The sequence below is a fragment of the Chrysemys picta genome, chromosome 16 (assembly GCF_011386835.1).
Source record: "Chrysemys picta bellii isolate R12L10 chromosome 16, ASM1138683v2, whole genome shotgun sequence".
Lineage (NCBI taxonomy): Eukaryota > Metazoa > Chordata > Testudines > Emydidae > Chrysemys > Chrysemys picta.
Window position 1 is genome coordinate 7,015,834 of NC_088806.1, and position 15,632 is coordinate 7,031,465.

Below are 15,632 nucleotides of genomic sequence, written 5' to 3' on the forward strand. Positions count from 1 at the left end.
GAGGGAGGTGGCGGAGTAGGGGGTGGAAGAGGTTTAATTCGGGTATATTTTCCCTTGGTCCCAAAAGAGGCAGCACGACATATCCAATGAAAAGGGGGTGTCATGCCTGAAGAATTTACAATATCCACCAAAATAACAGTAATAACAAGACAAACAACACAGAACACAATTTTTTGTTGCGACAGTGGACCCATGGTGGTCTGGGTTGTTCCTCCAGTGGCATCAGCTTGCCCATAAACTGTCTGAAAAACAAAATAAACATTTCCTAGTCCCTTGGTGGGGACAGATTATTGCTTAAAAATGCCTCTTTCTTTTTTTCTCTTTTTTTGCTGACTGCAGGAAAACAGAAGAATTACCTTTATATATATATTTTGTTTGTTTTATACAAAGGATACTTGCTGCATATCTAGGCAGAGTAGGCGTGTCTATGTAAACATGATCTGTTCCTGAAGTCTTTTCCCCAGCTCATCACTAGATGTGAGGGGGGAGCTCATTCAGACCCTCCATACACTTAGTATTTAAAAACTCCTTATTGTCCCTACTCTGCTGGCCTAAGATTTCTCCTCCTGTCCCTTACTTAATCACTCAGGTGAGGTGGCTGTGTGGTTAAGGTGATGGGCTACTAATCCATTGTGCTCTGCATGTATGGGTTCAAATCCCATCCTCACTTGGGGCATCTAGTCTTCCTTTAGAAACAACCATCTTCCCTCTTTGGTACAATGACAGACCAAACCATGCTGCTTCCTGCAAACAAAAACCATCTCAGGAACTCAGATTTCAGACACACAGACCCTGCTTTAAATAAAATGTCTAAATACCAAATTTCTAAAAGAATTCTCTAGTCCTGTATCCCCCAAATTGAAAATTTTCTTCTGTGAAACCAATTCTAGTCTGTTTGGGACTTTGATTTGAATATATTATTATTCTCTTCTGATCTCTGAATTATTTCAGTTCAGTCTTTGTCTTCCAGATGTGTTTCTAGGTATTGAGTTGTGGGGAAAGAGGCCAAGTCATGATGTCTCTTCCCCTCTTTCATAGTTTCTTCCAACTTGCTAGGAAGCTGCTTTGCTACAATGTGAGTCAAGCAGTCTCCATTGTCTCCATGCTATCTCTCCTGTGATAAACATTGCAGCATGGCTGGCCTGGGTCATCTGACATGGGCCCATGGAGCTAAAGCCGTGGGGCTAAAAACTATGGTGCAGATATTTGTGTTCATGCTCAGGGCCGGCTTTAGGCCAATTCCCCCGATTCCCCTGAATCGGGCCTGCACCTAAGAGGGCCCACACCCAGTGGTGAGCTGGAGCCGGTTCCCAAGTTCCGTCAAGTGTCCGCCCCGGCCCCAGCTCACCTCCCCCTCTTCCCCTGAATGCTCCACCCCCTTCTCTTCCCCATCCCCTGCTTCCTGCAAATCAGATGTTCACTTGGGAAGCCTGGAAACAAGCAGCGACAGGTAAGCTGGGATGGGGGGACCCGATGATGGCTCCAGGGAGGCGCAGCACAGCCCAGTCCAGCTCCAGCCAAGCAGCTCCCTCCGGCCCCGACCCCAGCCGAGTGGCTCTGGCCCTGGCCCCGGCCCTGACTCTGGCTGGGCTGTGCAGCTCCGGCCGAGCCCCGGCCCCGAATCTGGCTGGGCGAAGCAGGTAAGCAGCATGGTAAGAGACCAGGGCCAGGGGTGAGTTGGATAGGGCAGGGAGGCCTGGGGACAGGGAGTGGGGGTTGCATCGGGCAGAGGTTCTGGGGGGGCGGTCAGGGGATGGGGAACGGGAGGGTTGGGTAGGCGTGGGAGTTCTGGGGGGGTCTGTCGGGGTGGTGGTGGATGGGGTCGGGGCAGTCAGGGACAGGGATCAGGGCGAGTTGGGTAGGGGGTGGGGTCCTGAGGGGAAGTTAGGGTAGGGGGTCTTGGGAATGAGGTGGTCAGGGGACAAGGAGCGGGGGTGGGGGTTGATGGGTTGCAGTTTCTGAGGGGGTCAGTCGGGGGCAGGACATGGGTGGGGGTCGGATGGGGAGATGTACTCACCAGGAGGTTCCCTACTGGGTCTTCGGCGGTGGGTCCTTCAGTGCCGCAAAAGACCCAAAGCGAAGACCCGGAGCGCCACCGGGTGAGTCATCCCTGCCGGGGCTCCGTCAAATCCGGCCCCACACTTCCTAAAGATGGCCCTGTTCACCCTGAAGCCTGGGTTTGGAAACCCTCACCCCTCGTGCGGTCTCAGAGGTTGGGCTCAAGCCCATTTGTCTGCACTGTAATTTAATAGTCTTGCAGCCCAAGGCCCATAAGTCTGAGTCAGCTGACCTGGGCTTTGAGACAGGTGCCCTCAGTGTTTTAATCGCTGTGTAGACATAATGTTAGGATACGTCTACAGTGCAATGAAACACCCATGGCTGGCCCATGTCGGATTAATCAGAGTCATGTGGCTTAGGCTGTAAAGTTGCAGTGTATGTGTCTCGGCTCAGTACCCTGCTCTAGGAGCCCAGAAAGTTGGGAGGTAGTTTAGCAAGTGGAAATGGTAAATCCTGACTCAAAAGCATTTCTTCATTGTTCTGTCTGCTTTGGGGCAGTGACAATAACACGTCCTGTTGCTTTCATTATATCATAGGGTAATTTAGGATTTTCATTCTTAGACACGGTGCACAAAGCAGGACTCAATGCTCAGCATAAACAAAATGAGCTGCCCACAGATTCTGGCAGCCACAATGAGGCATTTGGTGTAAGAGCTCAGACCAGCCCCTGTCCCAGAGGGAGAAGGTTCTTTGCAAGGGGACTGGGACACTGACCTATCAGCTCTTAACTCCCAAATTTTCAGTAATTCTATTATCATTACCTATGGATGCTATTTAAACCATAAGAAAAATCACACTGGGCTAGACCAAAGGTCCATCGAGCTCTGAATCTTGTTTTCTGACAGTAGCCAAAGCCAGGTGCCCCAAAAGCATCTCAACAAGGCACCACTGTGAGTTGAACCCAGGATTTTTTTGTTTATGAAACAAGGGCTTTAGCCAGCAAAGGAATGGTGCCTACAACTGTTAAAGGGATTGTGTCTGCCCACATCTGACTCTCTGCCAACCTCCATCTTGGCCTGACAAATATTGCTTGTGTTTGGATTCTGTAAAGCAGAGGAGCAGGTGAAGTTTTGCTCCCAAGGTCTACGCTACAAAAAAATTTAACTCCCTAAGCAATGCAGATACATCAACCTAACCCCGGTGTAGATAGCACTGTGTCAACAGGAGGGCTTCTCCCATCAACATCGCTTGGGGAGGTGTTGGGTTAGTGAAGACGCAAAGAATAGGTGGCCTGTGAGTCTTACATTTGGGGAGGCTGGGTGTGAGCACTGGAAGCTCCATAGAAATTGGGGGGCATTGGTGCCCCCCCACTCCACCCCCTTCGCTCATTCTTCTCAATCTGAGGCCCCACCTGTGCTCCCCACTTGCTCCCGTTTGGCCACTTCCCACCCTCACTCTTCCTCTTTGGCTGAGGACTGCTGGTCCACCTTTCACTCGCACCTCTCCTCCCCCAAGGCCTCCTCGCATGCAGCTCGTGCCTCTCCATCCCCTACCCCAAGGTCTGCCCACCACACACACCTCTCTGCCCCTCCCCTGAGACCCGCCCTGTCCACTGCTCAAACCTCTCTGCCCCTCCCCTGAGACCCACCCTGTCCACCTCTTTCTTCGGTCGTCTGTTGTTATTCCGTGAAACATCAAGAATGGTATAAAAAGCTGAGTTTATTCCAGGGTGAGGAAAGAAAGGAGCCATGAACCCCCTGGCAAAGCTCAGTGACACAGAGAAAACCTGCCCTCTACTATCGCAATCACTGATGTACTGGGGATATGACGGAAAAGGGACTGTCTGAATTATCAAGGCAGGAAATGGACAACTATATACAGCAATGTCATTAACCAGAAACACACACTTATCGTGCTCCAATCAGAAGGGAAATGAGCAGGAATTCTTGCAGTTCAGCCATGGACACACTTACACAATGGCACAGCAGTGAGTGTGTTGTGGAAGATGGTCTGAGGAAACAATTGGAATTTATCACTCAGTGAGAACAGTACTAGAGTGTAGTGAAAAAAATGTGAAAAGTAAGTAGCTGTGACCAAGTGGTTAAGGCAATGGACTAGAAATCCATAGGGGTCTACCTGTGCAGGTTTAAATCCTGCCAACTACAGAGAAAGTTGTGGCTCTTTAGTTTCAATGGGAGCTGGGTCTTGTCTCACTCTCAGGCTATGTCTACGCTGTGGGGTTATGCCACATTAGTTCAAGTGTTTTAATTAAACAGCTGTTGCATGTCCACCCTATGCTCCTTGTGTCATCCACGCTAGCAACTCTTGCATTTCCACAGAGAGCAGTGCACTGTGGGTAGCTATCCCATTGTGCAACTGGCTGCAGGGTGATTTGGGAAGGGTTTCCAATGCCTCATGGGCCGGTACAGCATCACATGATGCAGGTTTCTCTATCCCATTGTTCCATGGGCATCCTACTAGATTGCCAGCTACTTTTCAGCTGCAATGTGCATGGCGGGGTAGAGACTGTTTGTGTATGGGGAGAGATAGTGTGTGTCTTGGGGAAGAGTGAGTGTGTTAGCACACTGTCTCTAAGTTCAGAAAACTGCTGGAAGCAACCAGTCCTGAGGCTGGGGGAGATGGACAGCCCTGACATCAGCCCCCACTTCCCTCACTGGCTCAGTTCAGCACAGCAGTCTCTGTCACATATACGCACATGCACACACACACACACACACACACACACACAGCTGCCTGCTTAACTCTGTGTCGGGGTGCTGGAACTGGTGTTTAGAGGGCCATGGCCCTCCCACTCTTTACCGGCTGTTAGGACAAATGATGGAAGAGGGAAAGGGTGGAGTCTTGGGGGAAAGAGGCATTCTGTGGGTGTGGCTTCAGGGGGAGAGGTGGTGTAAGTGTGGGTCCTTGGGGAAGCAGTATCATGGAAGCACCACAGTTCAGACAATGGTGCCCCCCCCGACTATAAGGAAGCTTCCGCCACCCCTGCTCTGTGTGGACCAGTATTAAATAGTGTTACAGTAAGAGACAGGGTTAGAATGTTAGAATGTTAACCATAGTCCCTTAGTTCAAAGGTCGCTTTTCTCACCTTTGCAGCATTAGAGAGATCCAAAGATTGGCCAATGGCATTTTTAAGTTCTAAAATAGCAAGCAATGCCGGTCTCTCATTGGCCATCATCGATTGAAAATATGGTTCAATGAGCTTGAGCTTCAAGGTGAGGGTGGCTCTGTCCAGTGCCTTTTGTCGCGCTGCTGGGCACCAAGACCCTGGCGACCAATATGTGAAGCTGGGAGAAGAGAGTGGGGTGGCAAGTGGTGGCAGGACTTTTGCCACCAGGGTCTAGCTGCCCAACTTCCTCTTCGTACCACTGGGCCCCTGTCACCTTCAGGTATTCCAGGAACTAAGGCAGGAATAAGGCGAGAAAGCAAGTAAAGCTGAGCAAGGAAGGCAACAGTTAATCTTGCCTTCATGGGCAGCTCGCAATGACGTCCTTTTTCTGTGCCACAGCAGAGAAAAACATCCCAGACAGTAGAGCAACAGGCCATAAAGCAGGGATCGGCAACCTTTCAGAAGTGGTGTGCCAACTCTTCATTTATTCACTCTAATTTAAGGTTTCACATGCCAGTAACACATTTTAACATTTTTAGAAGGTCTCGTTCTAGAAGTCTATAATATATAACTAAACTATTGTTGTATGTAAAGTACATAAGGTTTTTAAAATGTTTAAGAATTTCATTCAAAATTAAATTAAAATGCAGACCCCCCAGACTGGTGGCCAGGACCCAGGTAGTGTTAGTGCCACTGAAAATCAGCTCACCTGCCGCCTTTGGCACGCGTGCCATAGGTTGCCTACCCCTGACATAAATAAACCTAGTAGCTACTGAAGTAGTTAAGTTGAGAGAGTGCCAGACTAAACGTCCCTTGTTCAATCCCAAGCTTTGGCATGCTCTTCTATCCCTCTTCGTGGCAGGGTGGGCTGTTTTCTGAAAGTGCAGCAGTGCCTTTAACTGCCACAAGTCCCTCATTTCAGGCTATGCAGCAGGAAAAGACAGCATGGGCTTCTGTACCTAGTTGGCCCAACTGACCTTTCATTCTTCTCTTGCTCTTTGTAGTCAGGGGAAGAAAAAGAAACTCTCCTTCAAGCAAGAATCACAAGGGCGACGTAAGGTGACTTCCTGAGCACCGACTCCAGTCCTCTGCTCTACCAGCTGACCTATCGAAGGGCTGCCAACACTTTCTCTAGGTTTGCCCATCGGTGTGTGCCAGGGGGAGCACCAGCCAAGCAGATGGAGTTCCTGTAGTGTAGTGGTTATCACATTTGCCTAACACGCAAAAGGCCTCTGGTTCAAAACCAGGCAGAAACATACCGGCTTCCTTTTCCCAAATCCCCTTGCTGTCCAGGAAGGCGCTCCTCCTTCTCCTATTGGCCTATCCCTGGGATAACTCCAATCCCCGCACGACAGAGGATAGTGACATCAGTGGAGAAAGCACCTTGGCATCAGTCTGGATAACCTAGAGGATTTAGCCACATCTTCTTTTGGAGGCTTGTGGATTGGCCTCCTCTGCCCTTGGAGGTTGGCCTACAGAGGCTGTCAAATCCTGCTGGCCTCCTTTACATGATTTGCAAACGGAGGAAGTAAGACAGGAATGGGGCAATAGAGAAAAGTCAAGCTGAGGAAGGCAGGGAAGAAGCTGTGCAGCTAAGTGGGGATAGTAGTGCATCACCATTCATTCTGCCAAAGCCTGGGAAGGTGGAGTTGGCTGCTGGGAGGTAGACTCCTGTGCCTGCCTCTTGGCTTCCCAGGGATGTCTACCTGCAGCCCAGGAGAAGAGGGATTCTGGGTGGAAGGAAAAGAAGCAATGGTGAGGTTGAGTGGGCTCCTTTCTGGCCGAGATGGTGTGCTGTGCTGTGTTTGGGAGTTGCCTGCAAGCCATAAGTGGACTTGGTGCAGTGAAAACTGCTGCTCCTTTCTGGTCAACCTTGGGGTGCCATTGACGACTTAGGAGTGGGGGCGGGGCACTGGCTGTGAGCAAATGGGCTCCAGGAAGCCCCAGCCTGCCCCTCCAGAGGCCGAGTCGTCGTCTTCTTCTCTCCTGCATTGAGGAGCCCAGCCTTAAGCCTATCTAGCATGTGCTGCAGCTCAAGAAGTAAGGCTTCCTGTGTGTCCTGTGCTGGAGATGACCTTGAACCCCTGTGGGGTACTGTTGGGGGGAAATCCCAATTGCAAATAATTTTGGCCACAAGATCAACCCATTGGGTCGAATGGGGCAAGCTGGAGGCCTGGTGACTTAGTCCGTGTGGCCAGCAGGTCAAGCCCTTTTCCTGCATGTGGGAGAGGCAGCTGCTGTCGTTCGCCCCTCCTGCTCCCTGCGCTGCTGCATCCTAAAATCCCTGTTGGCCAGAAAGATGGGCTGGGAGTCCAGAGAGAGGAGGCAAAGGGGTGGTCCAAGCCCCCTCTGGCACTGCACCTGCCCCAGGCAGCCCATGGAGACCTGATGCCTCCCAAAGCAATGCACGGAGATGTGCCAGCAGTGCTAAGGTGTCTCCCTTCCCACTCTGCCCCCTTCCTCCATGCCGCGCTGCTTCTGGAAGTGGCCGGCATGTCCTGGTGGCCCCAAGTGCAAACTCTGGAGCTGCCCCCCCGTTAAGCCCGCCTAGGAGCCACTGTCGGAGGGAAGTGTGTGCCGGCCACTTTGGGAGCTGCCCCGCCTGAGGTAAGCACCTTCCCCAACCGCCTCCTGAACCTCTACCCCTGGCCCAGTGCAGAGGCTCTCTGTGTCTTGAACAAGCACTTTCAAGGATTGGCCAAGAACTTCTTTTCTGTTTATGTGAAAGATATACAAGAAAGGGAGCCCAACAGACAAATTTCGTTCACAAGGACAAACTGGCAGGATCTCTGTTACTAGGAGGGCTCTTCAGCCAGCTCTTCCCAAAGGCCAGTCTCTAGAGGCTTTTTTGACATGATGTCCTCAAAATAGCCCCCTGTAGCCCACATATTCATCATTCATATATGGTTGTGATATTTCATACAAAGCATTCCATGTACATTATCATATGAAAAGTCAAGATCTGCTGAAATCAGTCATTCTGTACAAATATGTATAGCATTGGGGTTTATTAAGTTATGCATTTTGCTTTATGGTTGTTACTGAAATAGGCTATAAGTTTGCTAGTGACATACAAAGGACCTCTGCCCAGGAGGGTGTTCAACGACCATGAATCAGCAGAGAAGTTGTAATTAAGGGATTTGCAATTCAGTGACAGATGCCCATTCACCATTCTATGGGGACTGCTCAAGTCTATGACTCAGATGCACAAGAGCACACCAGGGGGGTTCCCCAAGCTAATGACTCAGCAGAGCCCATCCAGACATGTCTGGGCAAGTGTCTTCTAGATACTTGTACTAAGAATATAAAATAGGAGACTGTGGCATCATGTTTTTGTCTTTCTCCTCCCGCATCTATACTGGAAGCAGCAGGAATCCGGAGAAAATGAAGGTCATCTGAGGATAGTAATCCAAGTTTCAGGGGGAATTATATGTATTAAGGAGGGTAACATCCAGTGGGATGAGAAAATTGCTTGACCTAAATACTGCCTAGTGTAATAAGGTGTAAAGTTTAGATTGTGCATTTATCTTTAATTTCTTTGGTAACTTACTTTGATCTTTTAGGCCTACCATTTATAATCCTTAAGAATCCATCTTTCTGTAGTTAATACATCTATTTTATACTTTACTTAAAATATTGTATTTTGCTTGAAGTCCTTGTGAAATCTCAGCTTAGTTAGAAGGCTGGTGGATGTACGGTTCACAATGAGAGAGGGTTGGACTTTGTAATAAACTCACTCTGATCAGGCTTCTGACTAGGACAAGACAGTATAATTCAGGGATGCAAGGCTACAGAGATGGAGGAATTGGCTGGAGGCTCTCTATCATTAGTTTAATGAGTGGCTGGGAGAAGCATTCATGTAACTCAGTTGGCTGTGTCCCAACCTGTGGCTGTCCGTGTAAGTCAGGGGTAGGCATGTGAGCTGATTTTTAATGACACTAACACTGCCCAGGTTCTTGCCACCAGTCCGGGGGGCTCTACATTTTAAATGAAGCTTCTTAAATATTTTGAAACCTTATTTACCTTGCATACAACAATAGTTTAATTATATATTATAGGCCTTGTGACAGACCAAGACCAGTGGGGTACAGGAGTCTGGTAGAGGGCAAATATACTGGTCACTGGATGAGTAGTTTCTGTTCCCTGAGTGACCAGAGAAGAGGCTGCACTAGAGTAATCAGGAACCTGCTAGAACCAGTTAAGGCAGGCAGGCTAATTAGGATACCTGGAGCCAATTATGAAGAAGGAGGGTGATTTAAAAAACAAACAAACAAACAAAACAATAACAACAACAAAAAACAAACAAAACAAAGGGAAAGGGTTTTAATTTTTTTCACCACAATGGATGACATAGTGCGGGCACTGATACAAGCTACGGCATTCCAACAGGAAGCTACCCGTGTCCAGGCAGCCACCGAACAGGAGGCAGCACAGCTGCTGCAAGAGACTAATCGCCTGCTGATGGACCAGGCTGCTCAAGACCGAACTATGTTGCGGGAACTGATAAACCAGGTAAAGTCCCTTACAGAGCTGAATCGCGGCCATGATGGGACGTGGCTCATACGGGCCAGCCATTGGCTGCAGAAAATGACGCAGGAGGATGATGTAGAGGCATACCTTCTGGCCTTTGAGAGGACAGCCCTACGGGAGGCCTGGCCTCGAGATCAATGGTCTGGCATCTTTGCCCCATTCCTGTCTGGGGAGGCCCAGAAGGCCTACCATGATCTGCCTGAAGAGGCTGCAGCAGACTACCCCCGCTGAAAGCAGAGATCCTGGCCAGATCTTGGGTAATGACAGCAGTGCGGGCCCAGCAGTATCACGGTTGGAGGTACCAGGAAGACAAAGCCCCGTGGTCCCAATTCTATGACCTCATCTTTCTCGCAGGAAAGTGGTTGCAAACAGAGTCCCGGAGTCCGGAAGAGATACTAGCGGTTCTGGTCATCGCCCGATACATGAGGGGACTACCACCAGACCTTCGTGCCTGGGTAAGTCAGAATGAACCCTCCACCTATGACGAGGTTGTTGCCCTGGTAGAGAGGTGAAGGACAGCAAGGGAAGCTCATGAAGCGTAGTCAACTGCTACAGGCTAAACATACGGGGATAACATGTGTCCATGGGACAGTTAGTTTCTACCCCACCATCCCAGTAAAAATCGAGATCCAAGGGAACACTACTGAGGTAGCAGCAAGTGTAGTCCCTAAACTCCCATACCCGGTGCTCATAGAGAGGGACTTCCCAGGGTTTGGAAACTTACTCCCAGTAGGGGGATTGGAGAAAGATGGGGACCCTAAAATTGGTGAGGCATCCACAGCAGACTGTCAACCCCCAATCTTCTCTGAAATATCCCCAGATTTGTTCTTCACTCCCAGACAGGGTAGAAAGACAAAAAGGGAAAGAAGGGCAGCTAAGGCCTTGGGAACCCGAATACTGACCCAAGCCAGAGGGTCGCTCTTGTACGTAGGCGGACCCACGCAGCTGAAAAGGAGGCCAGGCAGGAGGGAGAAGCACCTGAGTCTGACCCCTACCCTAATGCTTCCGAGTCAGTAGAGGCAACAGAGACTGGGCCCCTAGATCTTGGGCAGATTAGCCCCGGGAGAGGAAATTTTGGACGGGACCAGGCAGAAGACCCAAGGTATGACAACATTAGGAAGGAGGTGTCTGAAATAGATGGGGTCCCCGTGGAAGGGAAAACCCAGGGACCAGGACCCTACTTCATAATGAAGAAGGATCTCTTATACTGGGTTGCACCAGTACGGGGCAGAATGTACAGCAGATCCTAGTACCTCAAAAACACCAGAACACTGTATTAAGTCTTGCTCATAGTCATCTTTTTGGGGGGTATTTGGGGGTAGAGAAGACCCTGGCATGAGTCCTACGACAGTTCTTCTGGCCCAGAGTACATGAAGAAGTGCGGAGGTAGTGTGCCTCCTGCCCAGAGTGTCAGCCGCACAGTCTTCGTCCCCACTTTAGGGCACCTTTAGTACCCCTTCCCATCATAGAGGTCCCCTTCAAGGGAATAGCCATGGACCTAGTGGGACCCCTGGAGAAGACGGCTCGGGGCCACTAATATGTACTTGTTGTTTTGGACAATGCTACTCGCTACCCAGAAGCCGTGCCCCTGCGGAACACGGCCTCTGAAACTATAGCCAAAGAGCTGGTGGGGAACTTTGCCCGAATGGGGCTACTGAAGGAGATATTAACCGACCAAGGAACCCCATTTATGTCGAAGCTAATGAAGGACCTCTGTATGCTGCTCCATATACATACCCTGATAACTTCGGTGTATCATCTGCAAACTGATGGGTTGGTAGAAAGGTTTATCCGAACCCTCAAGGCTATGATAAGGAAAGTGGTAAGTCGGGATGGGAAGGATTGGGACACCCTACTACCCTACCTTATGTTCGCTATCCGGGAGGTACCTCAGGCCTCAACTGGCTTTTCCTCCTGCGAGTTATTATATGAGTGTCACCCCCGTGGCATACTAGATATCGCCAAAGAGATCTGGGAAGAGGAACCCAATGAGGGGAGAAATATAATAGAGCATGTAATGCAGATGCTAGACCAGATAGCCCGGGTTACCCCTATTGTACGGGAACATTTGGAGAAGGCCCAGGAGGCCCAGCGAACCCATTACATTCACCAGGCAAAAGTGCCACAGTTCCAACCAGAGGATCAGGTTATGGTGTTGGTACCCATGGCAGAAAGCAAGCTTCTGGCCCAATGGCAGGGGCCCTATGAGGTGGTTGAACCCGTGGGGGAAGTAACCTACAAGGGGCGGCAGCCAGGACGCAGAAAACAAGAACATATTTATCACGTTAACCTTCTGAAACCCTGGCATGCACAAGAGACATGCACAACAGTCCAAAAAGACCTAAGCCAGGAAAACAAGCCTTCCAAACAGGTGAGAGTGTCACCCAATTTAACACCAGACCAGAAGAATGAGGTGTCTGAGATGATCTTCCGGAACCAAGATGTGTTCTCGACAAAACCGGGTCGAACAACCGAGACATATCACCACATCATCACGAACCCTGGGGCCAGAGTAACAATGAGGCCCTATCGGGTGCCAGCGGCAAAAAGGGAGGAAATAAAAGCAGAAGTAAAAAAAATGCTGGAATTGGGGATCATTGAAGAATCCCACAGTCAGTGGTCCAGCCCAATCGTGCTGGTGCCCAAACCTGATGGCACCACAAGATTTTGCAATGACTTCCGGTGACTAAACAAAGTATCCCAGTTCGACGCGTACCCCATACCTCGCATAGATGAGCTAGTGGACCCTCCGGGTAATGCCCGGTACTTGACTACCCTAGACTTGACAAAGGGGTACTGGCAGACTCCCCTTGCAGAAAACACAAAGGAAAAGACTGTGTTCTCTACACCAGAGGGTCTTTTTCAATATACTGTCCTCCCTTTTGGACTACATGGGGCCCCAGCTACCTTCCAGCACCTCATGGACAAGCTATTACGCCTGCATAAAAGTTATGCTGCTGCCTACTTGGACGATGTGGTCATTCATACCCCAGACTGGGAAACCCACCTGGAGAAGGTGGAGGCAGTCCTCGATACCTTCAGGCGAGCTGGCCTTACAGCAAACCCTGCCAAGTGCACTGTAGGGTTTACAGAGGCCAAATATCTTGCCTACATTGTGGGAAAAGTTTTGGTAAAACCCCAAGTGAACAAGTTAGAGGCCATCCAAAATTGGCCCCGACCAAGTCGCAAGAAACAAGTCCGAGCATTCCTAGGTGTGGTGGGTTATTACCGACGATTTATCCCCCACTTTGTCACAAGGGCAAGCCCCCTGACAGACCTAATGAAAGTCCATGGACCTGCTCTGGTGAGGTGGTCTGACGCAGCAGAGGAAGAATTCACAGACCTACGGACTGCCCTCTGCAGTAACCCCGTACTGATAGCCCCTGATTTTGCCAAGGAGTTTATCCTGCAGATGGATGCATCGGAAGTAGGGTTGGGGGCCGTTCTATCACAGATGGTCGGGGAGGAGGAACACCCAATTCTATACCTCAGTCGGAAACTCCTTCCAAGCGAACAAAAATATGCAGTGGTGTAGAGAGAATGCCTCGCTGTAAAATGGACCATGGAAACATTGTGCTACTACCTGCTCGGGCGCAGATTTGTCCTCATGACTGACCATGCCCCTCTTCAATGGATGCAGCAGAACAAGGAGAAGAACACAAGGGTGACCAGATGGTTATTATCCCTCCAACCTTTCTAGATCCATGTGCAACACAGGGCAGGGAGCCATCATGGCGATGCCGATGGCTTGTCACGTGTGCACTGTCTGGCCTCCCAAGCTGCCCAACCCCTTGGCGTTGAGCAAGGGGAAGGGATATGTGACAGACCGGGACCAGTGGGGTACATGAGTCTGGTAGAGGGCAAATATACTGGTCACTGGATGAGTAGTTTTCTGTTCCCTGAGTGGCAAGTGGTGGCAGGACTTTTGCCACCAGGTCTAGCTGCCTAACTTCCTCCTCATACCACTGGGCCCCTGCAACCTTCAGGTATTCCAGGAACTAAGGCAGGAATAGGGCAAGGAAGCAAGTACAGCTGAGCAAGGAAGGCAATAGTTAATCTTGCCTTCATGGGCAGCTCGCAATGATGTCCTTTTTCTGTGCCACAGCAGAGAAAAACATCCCAGACAGTAGAGCAACAGGCCATAAAGCAGGGATCGGCAACCTTTCAGAAGTGGTGTGCCGACTCTTCATTTATTCACTCTAATTTAAGGTTTCACGTGCCAGTAATACATTTTAACATTTTTAGAAGGTCCCTTTCTATAAGTCTATAATATATTACTAAACTATTGTTGTATGTAAAGTACATAAGGTTTTTAAAATGTTTAAGAATTTCATTTAAAATTAAATTAAAATGCAGAGCTCCCCAGACTGGTGGCCAGGACCCGGGCAGTGTGAGTGCCACTGAAAATCAGCTCACCTGCCGCCTTTGGCACGCGTGCCATAGGTTGCCTACCCCTGACATAAATAAACCTAGTAGCTAATGAAGTAGTTCAGTTGAGAGAGTGCTAGACTAAAGGTCCTTGGATCAATCCCAAGCTTTGGCATGCTCTTCTATCCCCCTTCGTGGCAGGGTGGGCTGTTTTCTGAAAGTGCAGCAGTGCCTTTAACTGCCACAAGTCCCTCATTTCAGGCTATGCAGCAGAAAAAGACAGCATGGGCTTCTGCACCGAGTTGGCCCACCTGACCTTTCATTCTTCTCTTGCTCTTTGTCGTCAGGGGAAGAAAAAGAAACTCTCCTTCAAGCAAGAATCACAAGGGCGACGTAAGGATGACTTCCTGAGCACCGACTCCAGTCCTCTGCTCTACCAGCTGACCTATCAAAGGGCTGCCACCACTTTCTCTAGGTTTGCCCATCGGTGTGTGCCAGGGGGAGCACCAGCCAAGCGGAAGGAGTTTCTGTAGTGTAGTGGTTATCACATTTGCCTAACACGCAACAGGCCCCTGGTTCAAAACCAGGCAGAAACATGCCAGCTTCCTTTTCCTAAATCCCCTTGCTGTCCACTCCTCCTTCTCCTATTGGCCTATCCCTGGGATAAGTCCAACCCCGCATGACAGAGGATGGTGACATCAGTGGAGAAAGCACCTTGGCATCAGTCTGGAGAACCTAGAGGAGGTAGCCATGTCGCCTCTTGGAGGCTTGTGGATTGGCCTCCTCTGCCCTTGGAGGTTGGCCTATAGAGGCTGTCACTTCCTGTTGGCCTCCTTTGCGTGACTTGAAAATGGAGGAAGTAAGACAGGGTTGGGGGAATAGAGGAAAGTCAAGCTGAGGCAGGCAGGGAAGAAGTTGTGCAGCTAAGTGGGGATAGTAGAGCACCACCATTTGTTCTGCCAAAGTTTGTTAAGGTGGAGTTGGCTGCTGGGAGGTAGACTCCTGTGCCTGCCTCTTGGCTTCCCAGGGATGGCTACTTGCAGCCCAGGAGAAGAGGGATTCTGGGTGGAAGGAAAAGAAGCAATGGTGAGGTTGAGTGGGCTCCTTTCTGGCCGAGCTGGTGTGCTGTGGTATGTTTGGGAGTTGCCTGCAAGTATAAGTGGACTTGGTGCAGTGAAAACTGCTGCTCCTTTCTGGTCAACCTGGGGGTGCCATTGACGACTTGAGAGTGGGGGCGGGGCACTGGCTGTGAGGAAATGGACTCCAGGAAGCCCCAGCCTCCCCTCCAGGGGCCGAGTCTTCTTCTTCTCTCCTGCATTGAGGAGCCTAGCCTTAAGCCTACCCAGCATGTGCTACAGCTCAAGAATTAAGCCTTCCTGTGTGGCCTGTGCTGGAGATGACCCTGACCCCTGTGGGGTACTGTTGGGGGGAAATCCCAAATGCAAATAATTCTGGCCACAAGATCAACCCATTGGGTCGAATGGGGCAAGCTGGAGGCCTGGTAACTTAGTCCGTGTGGCCAGCAGGTCAAGCCCTTTTCCCACATGTGGGAGAGGCAGCCTCTGTCATTCGCCCTTCCTGCTTCCTGCACTGCTGTATGCTAAAATCC

The 15,632-nt window shown here is 50.1% G+C and overlaps 3 non-coding genes across 3 annotated transcripts; all 3 read left to right on the top strand.

Annotated features, from left to right (window-relative positions):
• The first annotated feature begins 588 nt into the window (after window positions 1-588).
• TRNAS-ACU (transfer RNA serine (anticodon ACU)) lies at window positions 589-670 on the top strand. Its single transcript has one exon. It is a non-coding gene; the product is annotated as a tRNA-Ser (tRNA).
• Window positions 671-6,308: 5,638 nt separating this feature from the next.
• TRNAV-AAC (transfer RNA valine (anticodon AAC)) lies at window positions 6,309-6,381 on the top strand. Its single transcript has one exon. It is a non-coding gene; the product is annotated as a tRNA-Val (tRNA).
• An 8,165-nt stretch (window positions 6,382-14,546) lies between these two features.
• On the top strand, window positions 14,547-14,619 carry TRNAV-AAC (transfer RNA valine (anticodon AAC)). Its single transcript has one exon. It is a non-coding gene; the product is annotated as a tRNA-Val (tRNA).
• The last annotated feature ends 1,013 nt before the right edge of the window (window positions 14,620-15,632 follow it).